The sequence below is a fragment of the Nannospalax galili genome, unplaced genomic scaffold (assembly GCF_000622305.1).
Source record: "Nannospalax galili isolate Female #2095 unplaced genomic scaffold, S.galili_v1.0 scaffold203, whole genome shotgun sequence".
Taxonomy (NCBI): domain Eukaryota; kingdom Metazoa; phylum Chordata; class Mammalia; order Rodentia; family Spalacidae; genus Nannospalax; species Nannospalax galili.
Genome location: NW_008351640.1, coordinates 3,219,650 through 3,224,757, shown reverse-complemented (window position 1 = coordinate 3,224,757; position 5,108 = coordinate 3,219,650). Strand labels below are relative to the sequence as shown.

At 39.3% G+C, this 5,108-nt stretch overlaps 1 pseudogene; it reads right to left on the bottom strand.

Moving 5' to 3' along the window:
• Positions 1-1,541: 1,541 nt before the first annotated feature.
• LOC103746383 lies at positions 1,542-1,697 on the bottom strand (annotated as a pseudogene).
• Positions 1,698-5,108: the final 3,411 nt, after the last annotated feature.

Sequence of the window (5,108 nt, the reverse complement as noted above, 5' to 3'; positions counted from 1 at the left end):
TTTCAAAATATTTATAAGAATTTCATACATGAATATTGTTTTCCACCCCTGCCAGTGCCTTCCAACTCCTCCCACATCTCTCTCATTGCACCTTATTTTCTTGTCCTCTTCTTTGATTATGTTTACATGTATATGTGTATGTATAAATATAAATATATAATGTACTGAGTCCATTTACTAGTGCTCATGTTTGCCTATGTTTAGGACTTCCCATTTGGGATTAGATAATCTCTCAGAGAGTGAGTCTCTGGAGAAAACTGATTTTCTTTCCCTCATTGATTGCCTATAGCTCTTCATCTTGTAGTGGGACTCTGTGAAATTTTCCCCATCCAGCACAACATGCCAATTGGTTTTGTCATTAAGAAGATCTTGTTAGAATACCATACTGTGGAGAATTCATGGATACAGTTTCTCTATAATGTCTAGAATACATTAACTCAAAGCAAATGTCATATCCCTGTGACACGTTCTTTACGTCCTTCCTTCCATGAGGTTCCCCGAGCCTTAGGTGTAGAGACTGAATTGTAGATGTATTACTTAGGGCTAGGCACATTGAGTCACTTTTTCTCTGCATTTTAACCGCTTGTGGAATTTTGTGTAATTGTCTCCATCTGTTGCAAAAAGAAATTCTTTAATGGTAGTGAGAGGTACACTTGTCTATAAATATAAGGATACATATTTAGAATAAAAGAAATTATGTTAGTCTAAGAAAGTGACAGAAGTAGTTCCTTCTCTCGGGTCGGTGACTCTCCAATCATGTGTAGTTGATTTTGTGTTGAAGTACCATGGATAAGTCACTCCTATTGAATAGGCCATAATCCAATTAGATAGCTATTGATTGCCCCCAAGATAAAAGTGCCACTACTGTACCAATAGCAATAGTTTGATGGGCCAGTCATTGTTTATTAGACTTTACAGCTGGGTAGGACCATTGATTGGTTTTCTCTCTTGGCAGTCTTGCATTGTACCTTCTCATTCTATGAGAGCTAGTCTTCAGGGAGGAGACTTCTAGGTCAGTTCCAGCCCCGTTTCTCCAATCTTGTATCTGAAGAATGTTGTGTTTTCAGCAATGGGGTCTTAACTTCAAGTTCTGGAAAGCAATCAGGGACAAGGGAAATCACCTGTATTATTTTAAAAGTTTCTTGGACATCCCTGACTGGAGGCAGAAGGTTTCCCTATAGAAACCAGAAGGGAGTTTTCCCTTGTCTTGTACTGTAACACTTGTTACACTGCCTTCAGCTAAACACATGCATGTGTGTGTGTGTGTGTATTTTTCAGTAGGCTTGTGATATAACACATTTCCCTTTGGCTTTTCACACCTAGACATTCTCTCTCTCTCTCTCTCTCTCTCTCTCTCTCTCTCTCTCTCTTTCCATGTAACCCTCCTAAATTCTTTCCTTTTTTTTTTGAAGGTTCTACATATTTATTACTGAACCGATGTGTTCAAATCTCCAGGATAAAAACTTCCAGTTCTATTTGGTAGACCTAATGATGAGCATGACTCAGCTTAAATAATCAGTCATACCATGGTGTGCGAATCCTCACAGACCCAGCTTGGTTCTCCTCCAGTGCCTGCTCTTGGAGTTGTACCTGATTTTGTTACCAGATTTCATCTGAATCCACTGGGGAATAGGACAATTTTGCTTTTGTTTCTTTGCCAGGAATCACTTGATTCTGAAAGTCTTGTGAGAAGACATGGTGAGAGATCCAGACAAGTGTACAGAAGACGATGGTGGACAAAAGGAAAAGAGCGGCCTTCCTAAATTCTTTAGCTTTTCAAACTAAGCATAAAGGGTCTTGGGTGGTAACTCAGAGGCTAAAGTGCTTCCTGTCGAAGCATGTGGACCTGTGTTCAGATCTACAGCCATTATTTAAAATCCAGACACAGCGGCACACATCCTGGGGCTCATTGGCCAGTCATTGTAGCAAAAGTGATGAGCTTCTGGCTCAAAGCACAAGATGCAGAATGACTAAGGAAAACACCAGATGTCCACCTCTGATTTTCTCATGCAAATCACAGGGGAATGTACCCCTGTCAATGTCAATATGCTCCCTAGATTGAATAAAAATAAAATTAAGCATACATGTAGAATGGTAGATTATTACAGGGGGCTTTTAAAAACTGAAAGATAGATTTCAATCTTAGTTAGCCAGATATTACTGAACAGAAGATATTATGCTTGGTTCTGATTATACACATATACTTGAAACATTCTATGTCCTTCAGGATTCTATCCAGTAAACATAGATAACACTATTGGCATCTGACAAGAGCATAAAATATGTAACTTATAACTCTTAATATCTAATCAACACTAAGCAAATTAGCAAGATGGTGAAGCATCTGAGAGGAATCATTTCCTTTGATTTGAAAGTCAACTCTAAGAAGACAGCATGTGTAAGTCCTGATAAATGAATAAGTGCTGAATCTTTTGGGTAATATGGGTCTCATTACCAGCATAGTATTCCTCAGTATGACCCTTGAAAATAAATAACTCTCTTTTGATTCAGAATGTAAAGTTTATACACCTCTTGAACAAGAGACTTATTTGTGGAGGGCCAAAAGTAATTGTATCAAAATAGTGTTACTACTTAAAGGTACATCCAGAGTCATGAGAGTGTTTTGGTTGCATGTTACAGTTACACAAAAAGAATTAAAGTTAGGTACCTTCCTACCTGTACCTCAAGTCAATTAAATGATTCTGAGAACAGTGGTCAGGTTCTCTTAAACTTCCCACATGAAGCCAATATATAGCCAGGACGGCTCAGTGCTAACCACACTTGTGTTTGGGATGTATGCTGTTGCTGTGGTTCTGTATTTGTGTTTGTGTGCCTGTGCGCATTTGTGTGTGTAGGAAATCCAGATATCAATTCTGAGGGCCTTCCTCTAGCACACTCAATCTTATTTTCCATATAGGGTCTGCCTTCCTGAACATGGAGCTTGTCATTTCAGCTAGACGGGGTAGCCATCAAGCCTCAATCCTTCTGTCTCATGCTACCTCACCAACTCTAGTGTAGCAGGCACATGCCATCCCACTGAACTTTTATATGTGTGCAGGGAATGCAAATTCTTGTCCACATGCTTGCACAGCAAACACGTTACCCAGTGGGCCACATCTTCAGCTCCCAGTGCTGGTTAACTTAAAAAAATTGCAAAGGGGCATCTAGGTACACTAACTTGACTCGATGAGCCTTAACATAAATGACAGGCTACATGAAATCTGGTGGGGGGTGGTCTATGGGAGGGTGTAGATGAGGAAGGGGATATAAAGGTGATTGATGTGCTTTGTATAAAATAGACCAAAATTCAATAAAAAGACTTTGAAGGAAAAAGAAAAACATTGCAGGCTGCCTGGAAAAAGCTAAAATACAGATTCTGTCATTGAGTCTGGGGTGATGGTTCAGATAACACTAATAATCCTCCAGGAGGAGGAGCTCCTGGAATCATTTTGTGACTGTGGAGTAAGGAGTTGGAGGTGCTCAGTAATTAAAAGTACTTCAACAAGCCCACGTTCCCAAACTGCTGAAGGGAAGGTGAATGGAGTGAACATGAAACAAACACATGGGAGCTGGCCATTCTATTCTGTTTCCAAGAGGGCATATCTAAAGAACGTGGGATTTAGGGGACTTGGCATTAAAAGGTAAGAGGGCCTGATCATGGACTATTGAAATAAAAAGTGTGAGAAATGTTCTCATGTTTAAAAGGGAGAGACTAAGTAAGGTTCAGAACAAAATTTCCTTCATATTGAAATTGGTCATTTAAATTATTGAGTCATTAAGCTTATACAGTGTTTTTGTTAAATTCCTCTGGGAGTTAGCTTTGTTTTGGAGCTTTGTTTGAAGCTTTGTTTTGGAGCAAGAGTAACTTTTGTATAGTTACTCTTATCTCTAAAATCAGCCCGTAAACACAGATATAGTATTGGTAAAGTTCACTATTGTGGCCTGTGATTAACTGGCTCCATTTGAAATCTTATATCAACTGCTTAAAGAACAAGAATGCAAGCCTCTGTCAGTTTTGTCAGAATACAGTTAGAAACAAACCTCTTGCATGTGGTTCATAAAGGACTGAAAGCAGTCGTGCTTGTATGGTACCTCAAATAAAGCATGGTGGTTACCCTCCATAAAACCAGTAAATCTTTATTTTTATCAGAAAAACAGACTCTCAAATGAAATATTCACAGTCCTTCATAAACCGGACAGCCAACTTGAGAATGAAAATATAGGGCCATCTTCTGGTAATCAAGGCCATGGATTGCCTGCCTTTTATTACTCCCCTGGTCAGTATTAGCAGTTCATATTTTGGGAGGCAGGATGTCTTTGTATGCAATACATATATTTCAAACACCTACTGCATAGCACACTTTTGTACCTGTTGGTGGTCCATCAATGAATAAAACCACTAAAGTTCATGTTCTTATAAAACTAACATTGTCAAAGTGGTAGATGACAAGGAACAAACAGTAGAACAGTGGTATGCCGGATAATGGCATTTGCAATGGAGAAGTTTAATGTAGGTATTAAGAAGTTCCAGAAGGGAGGGAACAGGATGAGCCATATTGAATACAGTGTCAAGAAAGCCCACATAGAGATGACACTAACTTCACTTAAAAGACTACAGTCAGAGACCTGTGTAGGAATTTGAGGAAAGAACATATATGAGGAGCAATTAGCAAATATAAAGGTCATGGAGTAGGAGGGCTTAGAAAGCACTGTGTGACTAAAAAATAGTGGCCTTTTAAACCTGGAACCAATAGCCAGGTGAGTGAGTAAGAGATGTGCTAAAGAAATATTTAATGTGCTTCTCAGACTGGAGCACATTTTTAAAAACATTTTATTTTTTTTCTATTATTTTTATTTTATGTGTATGGGCATTTTACCTGCATGTATGTCATGTGCAGTGCCTGAAGAGGTCAAAGGAGGGCATCGGATCCCCTGGAACTGGAGTTACGGGCTGTTGTTATCTGCCATGTGGGTGCTAGGAATGAATTCCAGTACTCTGCAAGAGCAGCCAATGCGCTCAACCACTGAGCCATATCTCCAGACCCTGGAGCACAATTTTTAATCACCTAGAGGACAGACTCTTGGGTTTCAAGGCCAGCTTGTAATTC